Source organism: Pan troglodytes, chromosome 21 (assembly GCF_028858775.2).
Source record: "Pan troglodytes isolate AG18354 chromosome 21, NHGRI_mPanTro3-v2.0_pri, whole genome shotgun sequence".
In the NCBI taxonomy this organism is placed as follows: domain Eukaryota; kingdom Metazoa; phylum Chordata; class Mammalia; order Primates; family Hominidae; genus Pan; species Pan troglodytes.
Window position 1 is genome coordinate 40179557 of NC_072419.2, and position 19600 is coordinate 40199156.

At 44.3% G+C, this 19600-nt stretch overlaps 1 long non-coding RNA gene across 1 annotated transcript; it reads right to left on the reverse strand.

The window, feature by feature from the left end:
- Positions 1-11879: 11879 nt before the first annotated feature.
- LOC104003558 (uncharacterized) lies at positions 11880-19465 on the reverse strand. The gene is made up of 3 exons (XR_010154372.1): positions 19342-19465; positions 18057-19187; positions 11880-16297 (listed from the first exon to the last, which is right to left on the reverse strand). It is a non-coding gene; the product is annotated as an uncharacterized LOC104003558 (long non-coding RNA).
- Between the last annotated feature and the right edge of the window lie 135 nt (positions 19466-19600).

Consider the following 19600-nt stretch of genomic DNA (forward strand, 5'->3'; position numbering starts at 1 on the left):
CGGGGATTACAGATGTGAGCCACTGTGCCCGGCCAACATCTTTACTTTTTTATTTGAATCTTTGATCCTTGTAGAAATTATCCTGAGCTGTATGTGGTGGCATGTACCTGTAGTTTCAGCTACTAAGGAGGCTGAGTCGAGAGAATTGCTTAAACCCAGGAGTTGGAATCTAGCCAGGCAGCATCACCAGAGTCCTGTCTATCTTTTAAAAATTCCCCTATCTTATCACCAGGAACTAGAGACCAAAAAAGAAAAAAAATTACCTGGTGAAGAGAGAGAGGAATAGATCTAACTTGTTGCTGTTGTTGCTTTCTATCATATGGGTACCCAGTTTTCCCGTCAACTCTCTTGAAACAGTCTATCTTATCTCCTCTGGTGTAAGATGCGACTATTATCATATACTTAATTCCTGTGTGTATTTTGGATGTATTCTAGGCTTTCTAGTCTATCCGGCTAGTTGTCTATCTATTCATACAACAACACTATACTGCTTTAATTATTATTTATAAAGTTTGTCTCTTTGATAGCGGTAGTCCTCTCTCATTCTTTTTCTTTTCTTATTTATTTATTTGTTTTATTGTTTCTTTTCTTTTCTTTTCTTTTTTTTTTTTTGAGACAGAGTTTCACTCTTGTTGCCCAGGCTGGAGTGCAATGGCATGATCTTGGCTCACCGCAACCTCCGAATCCCGGGTTCAAGCGATTCTCCTGCCTCAGCCTCCCGAGTAGCTGGGATTACAGGCATGAGCCACCACGCCCAGCTAATTTTGTATTTTTAGTAGAGACGGGGTTCCTCTATGTTGGTCAAGCTGGTCTCGAACTCCCGACCTCAGGTGATCCGCCCACCTCGGCCTCCCAAAGTACTGGGATTACAGGCATGAGCCACTGCGCCTGGCCTTCTTTTTTCACTTTTTTGTAGAGATGAGAGTCTTGCTTTCTTGCCCAGGCTGCTCTTGAACTGGCCTCAAGGGATCCTCCTACTTCAGCCTCCCAATGTGCTAAGATTACAGCTGTGAGCCACCACACCCAGCCTTCTTATTTACATTTTTAAAGTTAACTGTAAAACATCCTCAAGCAGGTCCTTCAGGAGGTATTCCTGAAGAAGGCATTGTTATCATAGGAGTTGACAGCTCCATGTATGTATTGCCGCCGAAGACCTTCCAGTGGCATGAGATGTGGGTGGACCTGGAATATGATGATATTGATGATCCTGATCCTGTGTGGGCCTAGGCCAATGTGTGTGTTTGTGTCCTAGTTTTTAATTTAAAAGTTTAAAAAATAAAAACAAAAACCTTCAGAATCAAAAAAGCTTATAGAATAAGCATATAAAGAAGGAAAATAATTTTGTGGAGCTGTACAATTTGTTTGTGTTTTAAGCTATGTATTACAAAACAGTCAATAGGTTTTTAAAATTTTTTAAGTTTATAAAGTAAAAAAGTTACAGTGAACTAAATTTATTTTTTAAGAAAAAAGATACTTTTCATAAATTTAGTGCAGCCTTAGTGTCCAGTGTTTATGAAGTCGACAGTAGTGTACAGTAATGTCCTAGGCCTTCACATTCACTCACCACTCACCCACTGATGCACTTAGAGCAACTTCAGTCTTGCAAGCTCCATTCATGGTAAATGCCCTATAGAGGTGTACAATTGTATCTTTTATACCATATTTTTACTGTACCTTTTCTATGCTTAGATATGTTTATTTATTATTTATTTATTTGGGAGACAGGGTCTTGCTCTGTCGCCCAGGCTGGAGTGCAGTGGCGCAATCTCGGCTCACTGCAACCTCCGCTTCCTGGGTTCAAGTGATTCTCTTGCCTCAGCCTTCCGAGTAGCTGGGATTACAGGTGCGTGCCACCACACCTGACTAATTTTTCTATTTTTAGTAGAGATGGTGTTTCGCCATGTTGGCCAGGCTGGTCTTGAACTCCTGACTCAGGCGATCCACCTGCCTCAGGCTCCTAAAGTGCTGGGATTACAGGCGTGAGACACTGTGCCCAGCCAACTTAGATATGTTTAATTACACACACACTTCCCATTGTGTTATAATTGCCCATAGTATTCAGTATGGTAACATGCTGTATAGGCTTGTAGCCTAGAAGCAATAGGCTATACCATATATATGTCTATGGTATAGCAATAGGGTGTGTAGTGGGTTATACCATCTAGGTTTGCGTAAGTGCACTCTATGATGTTCTTTGCACAAGGATGAAATAACCTAATGAAGCATTTCTCAATATTTATCCTCATGGTTAAGTGATGTATGACTATTTATATGTATATATATATATATATATATATGTAGATAGAGGGAGGGAGGGAGAGAGAGAGAGCACATAAGGACTGTGTATAATTATATATATTTTTTCCTTATGCCATATATATTAAAAAAGAAATATATATATATATTTTATTACTGAGTCATCTTATCCAAGAACATGACACGTTTTCCTATTGTTCAAATCTTTCATGTCCTTTGGTAATATTTAAACTTTTCTTCATATAAATCTCGCACCTTTATTCCCAGGTATTTTGTAAAGAAGTGTTTAAATTTCTTCACAAATTGAATCTCTGCCTCTTTTTTGTTGCTATTGCAAATGGGATATCTTCTTCCTTTGTGTCTTCTGATTGACTATTGTTTGCATACATGAAAGCAGTTGATGTTTATTAATTCTTTACCATGTTATTCCGTGGAATTCATTTATTGTTGTCAGCAGTCTCGCAATTGATTATCTTGGTGTTTTCAGTTACATAATCTTTTCCCCCAAATACTGATAGATTTATTTCCTCTTTTCCACATCAATGCCTATAAGATGACCTAATAAGAAGAGCCCTCAGTTCCCTACCCTAATAGTCTATCTGGAAAAAAGATGGCTCAACAAATTAACCATAATAAAGATACAAAGGGCAGAGTCAAGACAAGAAGCAAAGGTATCTGGAATCCCAGTCTAAGTTCATTTGCAGTGTTCTATGCAACCTACGAGGTGAGGGCCTGCCTGCCTCACCCTTCATTACTGTTGCTTCTCAAATAGCCAGCTTAGAGCTGCTTCTCAAAACCCAACCATAATTTTTCCAGACTGGGCTGAACCAATGAAACAAAATATCTAACTAACAGGGGAGGGGAGAAGAGGAAGGGTGGAAATCATGCTGGCTTTCTTGGGCTTGCACTATGGCTTCTGGCTAAAATCTTCACACCAGAGCTTGCCTAACCTTTCCATGGTCTCAGGAATGGGAGAATCTACCAGAAAGACCCAGAACCTTTGTGCAACAGATCTATGTCCAAGATATATCACTAAATAGCACATTCTTGTTACAAAACAATGTACCAAATAGGTTTATAATAATACTTTTCAAAAAAAGTATTTTTATTTTGAATAAAAATACTTTATTTTAAATAACATTTTATTTTAAAATATTTAAATACTTTATTTTTATTTCAAAATAAAATACATTTTTTTGAAAAGTATTGCTATATGCTGGTACACGCATAGAAAAAGAGATCTAGAGGAAAATTAGTTAAGATGATGTCAAAAGCAGTTATGAGCCAGGTGCAGTGGCTCACACCTATAATCCCAGCATTTTGGGAGGCCAAAGTGGGAGGACTGCTTGAGTTCAGTAGTTTGAGACTAGCCTGGGCAATGTAGAAAGACTCGATCTCTACAAAAAAATTAAAAAAAATAACTGGGCATGGTGGTGTGTGCCTGTAATCTCAGCTACTTGGGAGGCTGATGAGGGAGAATTGCTTGAGTCCAGGCAGGTGAGGCTGCAGTAAGCCCTGATCACACCACTGCACTCTAGCCTAGGTGACAGAGCAAGATCCTGTCTCAAAAGAGAAAAAAAGAAAGAAAGCAGTTATGTCTAGAGATTGTGGCTGTGAAAGATGTCTTAGTCTGTTTTCTGCTACTATAACAGAACACCACAGGCTAGGTAATCTATAAAGAACAGAAGTTTATTTGGCTCATCGTTCTGGAGGCTGGGAAGTCCAAGAACATTGCATTAGCATCTGGTGAGGGTCTTCCCATGGTGGAAGGGCAGAAGGTGGAAGCTAGTGCACAAGACAGAGAGAGGATATCGGGCTAAACTCTTTCTTTTATCAGGAGCCCACTCCCATGAAAATTAACCCACTCCCTCAAGCCCTCATGACCTAGTCACCTCTTAAAGGCCCCACTACCCAATACCATCACATTGGTAAATAAATTTCAACATGAGTTTTGGAAGGGACATTCAAACCATAGCAAGGAATATTTATTTTCCATGTTATCTGTGTCTGTAACATTAGTGTTTTTAAGTAACAACCAGGTATTGCTTTTGTCATTAAAAAAAGAAAGATAGCTCTGACACATACTAAAATGTTTATGAATGAAAAAATGTGATTTCTGAGATTTGCTTCAAAATAATGTGGGAATAAAGAAATGAGTGTAGGTAGAGACTAGCCACAAATTGATAAACACTGAAGTTGGATGATGGGCAAATGGGAATTTGATATATTATTTCCTCTGCTTTTGTATATACTTGAAATTTCCCATAATAAAAATATTTTAAAAGGAAGTAGTTTTATAGACACAGATATGAAGAGAGAGCCACACTGTAGTTTTTAAAAGAAACAGCATTGTATGTATGATATTGCATCTGTGTGCAATGATATTTGTGTCTCTCTCTATATTGGTATACATGTAAAAAAAAAGACTTAGTTCAAGTAATAATAACAAGCAAGTTTACTGAACACTTGTGAGGGTATCAGGCAGCATCTTAAGTAAGAAATCTCTATTTTCTTTTTTTTCAAAATGATATATTGAAGGCTGAGCGCAGTGATGCGCACCTGTAATCCCAGCACTTTGGGAGGCCGAGGAGGGCAGATCACCTGAGGCCAGGAGTTCGAGACCAGCCTGGCCAACATGGTGAAACCCCGTCTCTACTAAAAATACAAAAATTGTAATCTCAGCTACTCAGGAGGCGGAGGCAAAAAAAAAAAGATATATTTAAAGCCACTACCTGCAGGTCTTTTGGAAATTTAAGTTTTTGCTAGCCCAGTAAATTTTTTGACATTCTTCCCATAAAAGGGTGGTGTCATGTGCCTTCCTTTTGAACCTGGATGGGCTTCTGTTTTGACCAACAGAGTACAACAGAAATCCCACCTACCTAATGTTCACACCCTGGCTCTACCACTTGCTAATTGTGACCTGTGGCACAATATGACCTTTACGGCTCTATACCTCCTTTTCCACCTCTGTGTAATGAGGATAATCATAAATACCTCATAGGATCATTGTGAAGATTAGATGAGTTGTATGTGAAATTCACAGAACAATTTCTGGGCAGGTAGTAATTACTAAATAAATCTTTTCTTCATTAACAACAACAACAACAACAAGAAAGAGTATAGCAGAAATGATGCAGTGTGATTTCAGAGGCTGAGTCGTAAAATACCATGCAGCTGCTGCCTTGTTCACTGGAATACTTACTCACAGGTTCCTGAGCCACTATGTAAGGAGTTTAACTACTCTGTGGCTGTCATGCTAGGAGGAAGCCCAAGCCACACGGAGAAGCTATGTGTAGGTATTGTGATCTACAGTCCCCACTGCGCCCAACCTTTGAGTCATCCCAGCCCAGGCACCAGACAGGTGAGTACAGAAGTCTTCAGATGATTCTAGTCCTCAACCCTGGGAGTCTTCCTCAATAAGGCCCTAAACATCATGGAGCAGAAATAAATTATCCCTATGGTGCCCTGTGTGAATTCCTGATCCTCATAATCTATGACCAGAATACAGTTGTTTTTGTTTTATATCACTAAGTGAGATGGTTTGTTATACACAATAGATAACTGGAACATACAGACTTTCAATTGTATGAGATAATTACATTTGGTTCTTATGGTTGAAATCTCTGTAAAGAGCATTTTTGTCCTTACTCACAGTTAATCACAGTCTTACACTGTAGTCTTGTTTACTTATATTTTTAAGTTAATCTATTCTTTTGGTTTAAATATGTCTTTAAGGAGAAAAAAGAGTATTTTTGTAACGCATAGTAGAAACAATTGCTATGAAAATTTTAAGTCATGCTTTCCCATATATCATTTTAAATCATCTTGTGGCTCACCAGGGACATATCCCACCTTCTAGGAATTACTGCATTAAGCTTTCTTCCGATCACAAAGGTTTCTCCTAACTTTTACATTTGAGCATGTATGAGGTTCCCTTCCCCAGGTTGTCATTGCATGTTGCCCCAGGACACCCTCTCTCTGAAGGAGTTCACAGACAGAGTTCCCGTGCAGTGCATGAGACAGTTAACATTCATGGGAGGTGACCCACATCAGGAACTGTGAAGGGTCTGAGATTTTACCCTACTTACAAACTCATCAGCTAGATTATTTCCTGAATGCTGGCAGAAGACATAGACTCCTGGGTCAGAGATAAGAAACTGTATTACTTACAGAGAAAGTAGATGCTGACTTCAGGCTTACCCTGATTTCCCAAACCTCTGAAGTCCTGCGGATGTGATGCAGGTGGGCCTGCTCACGCAGAGTTGTGTCACAGGAGAGGAATACTGAGCTAAGAGAAACTATTGCTTTTACAGTGAGCAGTCACAAACCTTCCCTTTGAAGACATGACTTCATCCCTCAAGGTTGTTTTCTGCAAACACAACCCTGAGAAATGGCCTGAGTAAAGGGCAATCAGGGTCTTGCCTTCCTGGTGCACCAGCAAGAACATGCAGGGATGCTCAGAGCTCATGGATATCCCGATCACAAGCTGCATGGCCTAGGCCAGATAGGCTAGGGAGTGCTGTGAGGTCCCAGAGCTAAAACTCCACCACTCCCTTCCCAACTCCTGAAAGCATAGCATAATGTCAGCAAAGCAGAAGGAGGGATGTTAAGGGGTTCACCTTAACTCCACTTTAATCAGTAATAATAAAAGGCGAATGATTTGCTCACTTCAGCTTTACTTTTATTAGTACAATAATCCAAATGATGCTGAGCTTCTTCAGTTTGCACATTCAAGGGAAATCACACTAACAGCTTCTGTCAATTAGTTATTGCTCTAGCAATGCCACATAACAATCAACCTCAAACTCTCAGTGGCATATGACAGTAAGCACTGGGATTACAAGTTTCCTGATCAGCTGGTGGCTCTGCTTCACTCCATAAGTAGGCTGGGTGGCTCTGCTGCACGTGACTCCCATCCTCTTCCTGGAACCAGTGGGCTAACCAGAACGTATTTAACTCTTGGAGATGATGGAATTGTAGGAGAGTTTCCCTAGCTGTGCAGGCATATTCCAAGCTCATTTGTTTTATGTCTGGTGCTATTCCATTGGCCAAAGCAAGTCTCAGGGCCAAGCCCGAAGTCAAGGGGTGAGGAAGTATACTCCATCCATGGAGGTGGAGGGGAAGGAGGAAACGTTCCTGACAACGATGGAATCTACTTTCTATCAAAAGCCCATGGTTTCTCTTCCTACTATTTTTCACTTGCATGGGGCCTCACACCCTTTTTGCAAAGTCTTCTTCGTGTTCTCCCTTCAACTCCAAAGTACCAAAGTACAATTAATTCTCAAATAATGAATATTCACATGATAGTTCCTCCCTCACCTCTCAGAATGGGGCTATAGAAAAATTTACACTCATTTTATTTCAATTAAGCAATATTTCTTCCCAAATAATAAAGAAGAAACAAAACATTGACTCGGAGTTTATGCCTCTTAGCTCCTACATCTGCCCACTACACTGGGATCTGCTCCTGGAGGACTTGACAAAGACCCCAGCACTTTATGTTCAAGCTTTTACATGCACACGAGAACTTCTGTTTGAGAGATATGTATTGTGCAATTCCTCATAAAGAATGACTATAGTTTTTATGGTTATATAGGGTTATAAAAGGTAATAAATTAATTTAGGAACGATTCTGAAAGAAGAGAGAGAATAAGAGAACAATAGCTAAAACATCTATTTTCTTTGCTGCCTTGTAGAGTTGAAAAGAACATACTTAAGGAATGAGCTTTACAAAGAGGTTAAACAATACAGTACCTGACTAAGAATGTTGTTATGGTAATATCTTTTCCTTAAAGGTATTTTTTCTTTATCCCTGGTGTCGTGTGTGTGTGTGTGTGTGTGTGTGTGTGTGTGTGTAAGAGACAGACAGAAAGAGAGAGAGAATATCAGGGGGCATGTGTATCCCTAGGAGTCCCTGGAAGGTATTTGTTACATGCTTAAAGACCAGCTATTGGCAGCCATTTTTGTAGCCCCCCAGTCTTGTCCCAGCTGTGAACATCCACTGCCTGGGAGGCCACCTGAAATCTCCTCATCTTTTCCATTGCTGGGGATATCTGTATTCATCAAAGATTTTTTGTTGGAAGTGACAGAAACCGAACTGCAACTACTTTGAGCAAGAAAGGGTAATTCATTGTTTCACATACACAAACCATGGACAGCACCCGGTGGAGCCAATACCCCAGATGACTGGATTCAGGCACCCAAAGGCCACCAGGCTGTTCTCTCTTTTCTCTGCTGCTCTTTGCCTGTTGGAGCCATTCTTACCAGTCACAGGCAGACTTCTCCACGGGGAGGGGAAGATGGACTCTGGCCACTCCAGAATCACAGCCTTCCAGCTTTAGCAACTCTTGGAGTTCAGAGAACATCTCTCCATTAGTTTTGGTGTAAAAAGTTCCAGGAGATATCTCTAATTGGCCTAGCTTGAATGACACGCTCATGGCATGGACCAATCACTGTGGTTCCATTTCCACAACAAAGGTGGGACGCACCGACATGGCCACCAGGGACATCATTGGGAACTATGAAACCACTTTAATTTGTATGAGCTATGGAGATTCTTATGAGAACTATCAAGTTGGTAGCAAGCCCTCTCTCTTCATCTGTGCCTTAGGAGGCCCATCAATGGGAGGAAGGGGATCTGGAAGTTCCTCCCATACAGCAGGGTTTGGTCCCTGTGGGTCAGTAAGTGGGGCTTATAAAATTAAAAGCCAGGTGTGGTGGCTCACGCCTGTAATTTCAGCACTTTGGGAGGCCGAGGCGGGTGGATCACCTGAGGTCAGGAGTTCTAGACCAGCCTGGCCAACACGGCGGAAACCTGTCTCTACTAAAAATACAAAAATTAGCTGGGCATGGTGGTGGGCACCTGTAATCCCAGCTACTCAGGAGGCTGAGGCACAAGAATCGCTTGAACCCAGGAGGCGGAGGCTGCAGTGAGCCGAGATCGCACCACTGCACTCTAGCCTGGGCAACAGTGACAGTCTGTCTCAGAAAAAAAAAAAAAAAAAAAGTTAAATGGGTGATGTTTTAGGGTTCTCTCAGTTGCACACCGTGGGACAAGAATGCAAGGCCAGGTAGTTTATTTGGGAGATGATCCCAGGGAACACCGTTAACAGATTAGGGAGTGAGACAGGGAGGAAAAGGCTGCCAAGAAATCAGGTGTGATGAAGAAATTCCCCTCTGTGGACAACTGGAGCTCAATCCCACTGGGGACCTCCAGGACACAAGAACACTCAGGTTTATCCAGTATAAGGGGAGAGGATACTAACATCATCATCAATTCCCTGTCATTGGCTGAACAACATTTCTGTGAGTACCACATCTCCAGTACTTCTGTCTTGTCCAGTGAGTGGGCCAAGTGTGCCCTGGCGTCAGGAGAAAGCTCTCAGCAGGGTCATAGCTGCAGTCATCACCTTAGGGACTCTGAGTGTTGAGGAGGCACAGGCAGGACCCCAGCAGATGACCCCGGATGGATTTTCAGTCCACGAAACCATGATATGCTGGGGTTTCTCCATCCCGCTGCTGAGTCAATGGGAAGGGCCTCTCAGGTCATATTCCCATAGGATGGCTCAAGGATCCATGTGTGGCCTGGCTGACACCCAGGCCTTCTTGAGAGAGGAAGAGGTGGGAGGAAACGAAGATGAACCTTTTACTCAAATAGTATGAAATACTCCTTCATGAGCCTTTTAAACTGGAAGAGACTCGGCTACAGTTAGTAATCAGATTTATGTTTTTCTCTCTAAGAAAATGAAGGAAGCACAAGAAAAAATTGATCACTTATAGAAAATAAAGGCTACTCAGGAGACTGAGGTGGGAGGATCACTTAGGCCCAGAGGGTTGAGGCTGCAGTGAGCTATGATTGTGCCACTGCACGCCAGCCTGGAAGACAGAGAAAGACTCTGTCCAAAAAAAAAAAAAAAAAAAAAAGAAAGAAAGAAAGAAAGAAAAAAGGAGAAAGAAAATAAGAACTATGCATTTTTTGCACCTTCCATAATCTCCATGATTATATTTGGGGGGCCCTTTATCTGCTTTGATCATTGCCATATTCATTGCATGTAGCACAGTACTAGGCACATAAAAGATGCGGACTAATGATTTATTGAATGAATGTATGCTTCCATATTTCCCTACTAGTGGCCATTTCCCTCCCGAGATCCAAGCCGTTGAATTTCAATTAGTGTATTGCAGCTTCTCCCAGAGCTGGGGGAGTGTTGGTATTTTTTCTCAGACAATTAAGTGCTTTAGTGGAGAGTCGGGGGTGAAGGGTTGTGCTCTGTGCCCCACACGAGCTGCGCTGGCCTCACAGAAAATGGTGAGACTGTCAGAGCACTGGCTGGTGACGGAAGGGCTGTATGTGCCCCTTCAATTTAATGGCCTTTTAATTAGTATCAATAATAGCTGGGCCGTCCCTTGCTGCACTGCATGTCTGTCTCCAAGGCTCATTATGACCAGGCATGAACAGCACTCCTCCAATCCCTTATGTCCTCATAGTCATGAGACCCTTTGCTATTACATAATGTTGCAATCCACCATCACACCTGGCCCACAGTAGTTGCTTAATGGGTGTTACTTCTTTTCCACTTTTGGCCCTCCTTTGAAGCCCCAGCAACTTTAGGCATTCGAAACTGGGCCTCTGCACCCCATTCCTTGTAGCCAGAGGGGTGGTAGGGCTGGAGATGAGAGTCCTCAGAGAGAAAGATGGTAGCCACACCCAAGGCCTCTCTGGTGTTCAGGCTCTGTGAGTTGGGATGGGGAGATAGATGGAACCGCTCTGTGTGCGTAGGGCAGGGCTGGGACCGGTAGGCATCCTTCTTTGATGTCGGCATAAACTCTAGCAGGAAATTTTGAAATAATCTGATCCAGGGTTTCAAACCAGCAGCCTGTAGGTTTGAATGGCTGTTTATTTTTTAAAAATTCAAATAAATTCATAACATTTCTTTTTCTTTTCCCTGCTTTTCCTGAGCTGTATATAACATTTTAATGTTGGGAAATTTAACATCATAACCTACATTTCCTGTCTCTCCAAGGAAAAGAAACAAATCAGGTGATCTAGCTACAATGGGCCCCGATTCCATATGGTAACAGTTGGTTGAAGCTGGGTAGTGACCGCCCCCGCTTAGAAGGGCATGGGCTCAGCCACCGTAGTCCTCACCTGACCTGCTTCCCTTGTCTGTGTTATCTGCCTGGCCTCTGCGAGCATTTCAGTTTGCTTCCCCCCTCACTGAACAGCTGGAAAGATGGGCTCAGGGAGGGAAGTGGTTTGAGTTGTCTAAGCACACACAGACAAATAATGGCCAACTTCAAGCCAGGCTATTGTCAATCCCAGTCCAGTGCTCCTATACCTCACCACTTTCTGCTGCTCTTTATAAGTTTCTTCAACTAGACAGGAGCTACTGCAGTGGGAGGTGCGGTGAAAGGAGCTCACTCAGAAGTGTATGAATGTGACAGCTCTGTCTCTGCTTGACTGGGCTGTTGCTTCCCATCTTTGGGCCTCAGCTTCCCCATCTGTAAAATGGGGCTAATAATAATCCTAGTCTCTTAGATGTGGGAGAGCTCTCAGAACTCTGTGGAGCTAGGAAATGTTATTGAACATGATTGTTGTTTCGATTGCTATGTAACCCCAAAACTTTGTGATTTAAAACAATAACAATTTTATTTGTTTATGATTGTTCAATCCAGGGTGGGCTCAGTTAGGTGGTTTTTCTAGTGATCTTGCTGGTGATCACTCTTACGGTTGCATTCAGCTGGCAGGTTGGCTGATGGCGGGGCTCAGCAGAGAAGCTGGGATGGCTGGCCTGACTCTCTTCACATAATTTTAGTCTCTTCCCACCATGTGTTCTCTCCAGCAGGGTAGCCAGACTTCTTACATAGTTGTTCAGGGCTCCCACAAATGAGCATTCCAAGAGGACAAACCCCAGTATGCAGGCATTTACCAAGCCTCTGCTTGCATCACAGCTGCGATATACCACTGGCCAACATTTGTCACATTGAGAGAGAAGGCAGGACTCAACTCCAGAGGTGGGGCTGAAACTCTGGACCAGACTGAAGACTAGGTGAACAGGGAAGCAGTGAAAGCACCTCTCCATGAGACATACCCAGCAACACCACGTCAGTTTACCACGGTGATGGCAACACCTAAAAGTTACCACCCCTTTCCATGGCAATGGCCTGGAAGTACCATCCTTTGTCCAGAAAATTCTGAATAACCTGCCCCTTAATTTGCATGTAATTAAAAGTGGGTATAAATATGACGACAGAATTACCCCTGAGCTGCTACTCTGGGCATGCTGCCTAGGGGGTAGTCCTGTTCCACAAGGAGGAGTACCTCTGCTGCTGTTGGACACTGCTGCTCCAATAAAAGTTGCCATCTAGGCTGGGCACAGTGGCTCACACCTGTAATCCCAGCACTTTGGGAGTCTGAGGTGGGTGAATCATGAAGTCAGGAGATCGAGACCATCCTGACCAACGTGGGGAAACCCCATCTCTACTAAAATTCAAAAATTAGCTGGGCATGGTGGTGCCTGCCTGTAATCCCAGCTACTCGGGAGGCTGAGGCAGAATCATTTGAACCAGGGAGTCGGAGGTTGCAGTGAGCAGAGATCGTGCCACTGCACTCCAGCCTGATGACAGAGTAAGACTCCGTCTCAAAAAAAAAAAAAAAAAAAAAAAAAGTTGGCATCTACCACCACCTGTTTGCCCTTGAATACTTTCCTGGATGAAGTGAAGAACCTTCTCGGGCTAAGCCCCAATTCTGGGGCTTACTTGCCCTGCATCAATATGGCAAAGTCCAGAGTCAATGTGGGAGGGGACTACATAAGAGTATGAATGCCAGAAGCATGGTTCACTGGAAGCCATCAAATTAACAGTCTACTGCAATTATTTTCATGGGGTCTAACTAACGGCTAGAGTAGGGAGAGTGGGCCTTCACCTGCAAGGTGAAACTGGATAGTCCCCAGGTCTCCCTACTCAGAATGTTCTCTCCTGATGAACCAGCCCAGATTTGATGTTTACCTTTACTTTGCAGCTTTGGCCCAGCATGACCAGGCTTTCAGAGTTCACATTAGATCACAGCCCACAGTGCCAATCCAAATGACTGGTATGACTGACCATGGAGAAGGATTCCATGGTGGACAGGGGGACAGAATGTCCTGATTGGCCAGGCCTGGGTCAGGTGCCATCACCAGGGCCAGGGGGAATGAAGTCAGCCCCTTCTGAACTAATAGTAATAATATTAATACTAGATGACATTTGGGGGGTGTTTACTATGTGCCAGTCACTCTTTTAAACATTTTATCTGAATTAACTCATATAACCCAAAAACTCCATGAGGTAGATACTATTCTCCACATTTCTTATATGAGGCACAGAGAGGTTAGGAATTTTTCCAGGTTCACATAGCTGGTCAATGGCAGAGCCAATATTCAAACCTAGGCAGTCAGACTTTAGTTTCCATACTCTTTATGGCCTGGACCAAGAATAGGAGTAGAGGCTCACAGAAAAATCAGATGCTGGCCAGGCACAATGGCTCATGTCTGTAATCCAAGCACTTACAGGGAGTCTGGGACGGGCAGATTGCTCGAGCTTAGGAGTTAGGGACCAGCCTGAAGAACATGGCGAAAACCTGTCTCTACACAAAAATACAAAAATTAGCTGGGCATGGTGGCACGACCTGTGGTCCCAGCTACTCTGGAGGCTGAGGTGGGAGGATCACCTGAGCCTGGGAAGTTGAGGCTGCAGTGAGCCATGACTGCAGCACTGCACTCCATACTGGGTGACAGAGGAAGACCCTGTCTCAAAAAAAATTTTTTTTAAGTCAGATGCTGTTAAGAATATTGGGAAATGATATAGCATAGACAAAAATGGTATCTATACCTTGCAACTGCCCACTAATAACCATAAAGACATGATGTGCCATGTAAAGCATGATCTAAGGAAAACGTTCATGTTCTTTATGCAGAAACTTGGGCTAGATGTGGTGGCTCATGCCTGTAATCCCAGCACTTTGGGAGGCTGAGGTGGGAAGACCTCTTGAGCCCAGGAGTTCAAGACCCGCCTTTGCAACATAAGGAGACCCTGTCTTTACAAAAACTTTTTTTAAAAATTAGCTGGGCATGGTGGTACATGCCTATAGTCCCAGCTACTCGGAAGGCTGAGGCAGAAGGACTGCTTAGCTCAGGAGTTCAATGCTGCAGTGAGCTATGACCGCACCACAGCACTCCAGCTTGGGTGACAGAGAGAGACTCTGTCTCAGAAAACAAACAAAAACAAACAAAAAAATTGGGTAATTGGGTATCTTCCTCTCTACTCCAGATGGGATTCTTTTAGCCTTAGGTTCCCCTTATTGGATCCAAAGTTGAGAAGCTCTTGGGTCACCTAGTCAAGAATTCCTGAGGTATAGCAAATAAGAACATCTAGGACCACATGTTACAAACATCTGGTCACAAACTCTTAAAATAATATGGAGAAGTAGATTTGGAGAAACAGATGAAGAACACGAGGGGGAATGTGCTGGGTGACACCCACAGAAATGCACCTGGGGAATCATGATTGAAGCAAGGATGATTGAAAAGTCTCTGCAAGTATGTGTGACACTTCTGAGTATTGGGGGTGGGGTGGGGGTGGAAGGCCTCATGTATCTGTTGTTTCCTGGGCACTCAATCCTTTTTGAACAAGATGCTCTAGAGATGGTTATTCTCATTAGAACAAATGTTACTGACCCAATGTCTTCCTCGTTTATATTTCTTCTAATGTGCTTCTGCTTGAGCAAGTGAGCCCTTAATGTCCATTTCAATTAACATCACTGCATCTGATCTCAGTGGTGTCACTCATGGATGCAATGAGGGGCGGAGAAAGGTCACTGGGAAGTGGGGAGAGGTGTCCCCTCTTGTTTGAAGGCTTGAAGTCACTGGTGAGGGAGGTATTGGGAGGGAAGGTGTGGAATGATTTGCTCCCTACTTAATAAAGACCATACTTTAAAGATGTCAGCCTGTCTTTTGTTTGATAAAACACTAATGTGAAGACCTAGTCGCAAGGCAGAAAGCAGGGACAAGGGCTCTGAGGGCTAAGCCAGTGAGGAACGGGAGATACACAACCTTGCATTGACTTATGAGAGCTTCCTCCATAACCTTGAGCTCCCTAGCCATCAGTCACAGTGGGTGGGAACTGTATGCTCCAAATCTGCTATCCAGTATCCTGGGGATTCCCAGGGATGGCTCAAAGCTGGTGGTCTGACACCAACACTTCTGTGTGTGGCCTGATCTCAGCATGGAAATGGGATGGACCAGAGTTTGGGGTGGGTGTAGCAGAGCAAGCCTCAGGGAGAGGTAGACAGTCACAACCTGCCAACCCTTCCTTGCTCTTGTTTTCCATCCTTCCTTCCCTTCCTCCCTTCCTTCCTTCCTAACAAGGGAATTTGTTCCCTTTGTGCCCTTCCAGAGGGAATTTGTTCAGGAAAGAGAAAATATGGATTTATGTTCTCCAAGACACAATCCTCAGGGATGATTCTCTCTCCTTTGAGAAGTCAGAGCATTTGTTTTTTCATCCTCTTTGTCATCAATAACAATCATTAGAAGAGCTTACTATTTCTTGAGCACCTTCTGTGTATCAGGGGACATTACATATATTATTTCTAGCCTTCACAGCAACCCTCAAGGTAAATGTAATTTATGCCCACTTTACAGAGGAGGAAATTGGGGCTTAGAGTGCTTGAGGAGCTTGTCCAGTAAGTGGATTGAACTGGGCCCGGTTCATTCGATTTCTGGCTCCAATGTCATCAATTACTTGCAATATATACTTGCAAGGGCCTGGCTCCTGGCTAAGACCTGCTAATGGATGCATCTGAAATAAGAAATGTCTTCTATTCAAGTTCCAGACGTCCACATCAACAAGCATCAAACACAGAGTTTAACCTGCATCGTACTGGCAGTCAAGATGCAAGGGCTGTAGTCCTGGTTCTGCAACTCTTTTGATGGGCAGCTTTCAGTGTATATGATGTGTGAACTCCCCTCTCCAGTAGAACTCCCCTCTCCAGTTGTCATTTCTCCATCTGTAAAATGGGCAAGTTTGACTAAATATCTCCAAGAGTCAGTTCAGTTCAATCCAATCTGACAGCACCCATGGGGCTTTCCTGTGTGACTGTGCCAGAAGGAAATAAAGATGGACAAGGCAGACCTCCATTCTCTAGGTGAGCTAAATGTGTGCTCTAATAGTTATACATAAAGAGCAACAAAGCTTGGAGAGCACGGCATCTCATTTAGACTTGGCCAGTGGCAATGTGTGTGGCACAGGAGATGAGGCAGGCTTCAGGGTGGAGGCGCCATTGGCAGTTGGGCTTGAAAAGGAAATAGAACATGTGGAGGTGGAGACAGGAGGAAGCTTTTCCCAGCCAACACCACATGGAGCAGAAGAACCACCTGGTCATTCTATAAAATTGTGAGAAGTAACATATCATTGTTGTTTTAAGTCACTACATTTTCGGGATGATTTCTTACGTAGTAATAGATGACAGACCCCAAAGGTGGGTGTGTGATTATAGGCTTTATCCTATAAAGGTCAGAGATTGCTCATTTTTAGACCACAGCCTACAGTAATTGGCCTGCAGACATAATTCATTTGGCTTGCACAGGGTTTTTAAAAATAGTTGAGCCAACATTTAGAAATTGGGAGATTTTATATGAAAATCCAGATTTGGGGGCTCTCTTGAAGAATCCTACATCTCAGCACCTGCATTCTAGGAACAGTATGCAACACACATCCTCCAGTTCATGACAGTGCTCTCCACTCCCTATTGTCTCATGCCTAACCTTCTTTCTAGCCCCTGTAGACACCTGAGGGTTTGCTGTTGTTGTTATTTGTTTTGAGAAGGGTCTCACTCTGTTGCCTAGGCTGGATGCAGTGGTGTGAGCATGTCTCACTGTAGCCTTGGCCTCCTGGGCTCAAGTGATCCTCTGGCCTCAGCCTCCCAAGTAGCTGGAAGTACAGGCACATGCTACCATGCCAGCTAATTAAAATATTTTTTTGTAGAGACAGGGTCTCACTATGTTGCCCAAGCTGGTCTCAAACTCCTGGGTTCAAGCAATCCTCCTGCCTCAGCCTCCCAGAATTCTGGGATTAAAGGAATGAGCCACTGTGCCCGGCATGACATTTGAGTTTTTGATCCATGCTGATGACATGGCAATGGGAGGCTATTGAAGGTTGTTTTTTGTTTTTCTGTTTTTGAGGCGGAGTCTCTCTCTGTGTCTCAGGCTGGAGTGCAGTGGCATGATCTCGGCTCACTGCAACCTCCACCTCCCAGATTCAAGCGATTACCCCGCCTCAGCCTCCTGAGTAGCTGGGATTACAGGTGCCTGCCACCACGCCTGGTTAATTTTTATATTTTTAGTAGAGATGGGGTTTCACCATGTTGCCCAGGCCGGTCTTGAACTCCTGACCTCAAGTAATCCCCCCCACCTCGGTCTCCCAAAGTACTGGGATTACAGGCGTGAGTTACCGCACCCAGCCCATTGAAGGGTTTTGAGCAGAGAAGGAATGATGAGAGTTGGGCAGTAAGTAATGTATTGGTTGGGGGTAACTCTGGGGCAGGTGTAGTAAAAATCTATTATGCAATCTGCCCCAGAGCATGAACTCCATCTTTTGGGAAATGCATCTTTCTCTGACCATATGGTTCCGATGGGGCTGCCATCTCCCTGTACGTCCCACTTCCTTATTCACGGTATTGGTTAGAGAATGGCACCTGGCTTAAGTTGGGCCAGTCACAGCACCTGGTTTTCCACCCATAGATGATTGGTCTAGGGACGGGGACTTACCTATGTTGGACCAATCAAAGTTTTTCCCTAAAACTTTGTCCTTCAGACCAGAAGCAGAAATCCTCAGTCTCTCTCCGGTGGAACGGGTGAGAGTTGTGAGTGGTGAGCGCTGCTGCAGCCACGTGCCTAGCCTTGAGGAGAATAGCTCGCATACAGAGAGAAGAGATAAAGGACTGGGAGGAGAGTCCTGGCAACATTCAAGCCTCTGCGCTCACCACTTCAGTGCATTTTCTGAGCCTGGTTCTCCAGCCTTCCCATCAGTTCTGGGAGCTCCCCATTCCTTCCTGATAAATTCCTTTGCTGCATCTGTTAGTCTGAGTTTATTTATGTTTCGTAATTTGCAACCGAGAACACTGGTGATAACCGGGGGCTTTGAGGCAATTCCAGGAGGGCTACTTCTCACCCCCGTCAGGGAGGAGCCAAGACAGGGTTTATCCTCAAATGCAGATCCCCTGAGGTCAGGAGATAGAGCCCAGCTTGGCCAACATGATGAAACCCCGTATCCACTGAAAATACAAAAATTAGCCGGGCATGGTGGTACACGCCTGTAATCCCAGCTACTTGGGAGGCTGAGGTACAAGAATCGCTTTGTACCCAGGAGGCAGAGGTTGCAGAGAGCCGAGATCGTGCCACGGCACTCCAGCCTAGGCGACAGAGCGAGACTCCGCCTCAAAAAACACACAAACAATGAACAGACAAATAAATGACAGAACAAGAAGACAAACTAGAGAACATCTTGAGACAAGGTGTTCAGGGAAGAGTTCTTTTGAGAAGGTGATATTAAAGCGAGTTTGGGGAAGAACGTCCCAGGCCTTGCGCTCAGGGTCGTCAACTCTTTGATTTCTCTTCCTTTTGAAGCAGGGCAGGGAGGTCATCAAACAACAGAAGGACAATTATAACTGCTGATATGGCAAAGCCAGGACTCTGAATTCAAACTCTGCTCCATTCTCAGGAATCCCGTCTGTTAAGCAGGTTCTGGGGAAGCGATGTGAATCATGAAATCACAGGTCGGAGGAGGCATCGAGAATATGGTCAGTTCTCAACTTTCAGGGAAATCCATAGCTGAGGAATGAAGGACAACGGGCTTCTCGTGCTCTCACTAGGAAGACTGGTTCACCGGAGGCTGGAACACTGAAAGTGAGAAATCCCGACAGAAGAAATGTGTAGGAGAGAGGACCAGCACCTGGATCAAGTTATAAAACATCTCCTGCATCTTTTTCGGAGATCACCCTTAGCGCGGCCTCTCCGCCCAGTCCCAGATTAGGCAGCGAAGAGCGACCCTCACCCTGTCTAGGTGCCACGTTCCTTAAAAGCGAAAGGACCAGGAGTTTCTTCCTGCCTCGTCTCTTCCGGATCCCTCCTGCACCGCCCGCAGCCTGCAGGTTTGAGCGCCATCTCCAGGCCCCGCCCACCTCAAGCACCACCCCTCAGTCCTCCCTTGGGGCACGCCTCCTTCCGGCACCCGCCCAGAGTAGCCACCCCCGGGGCCCCTCCTCCCCTCCCTGCTTCCGGGCCCGCCTCCTTCAGGCCCGCTTCCATCTTCC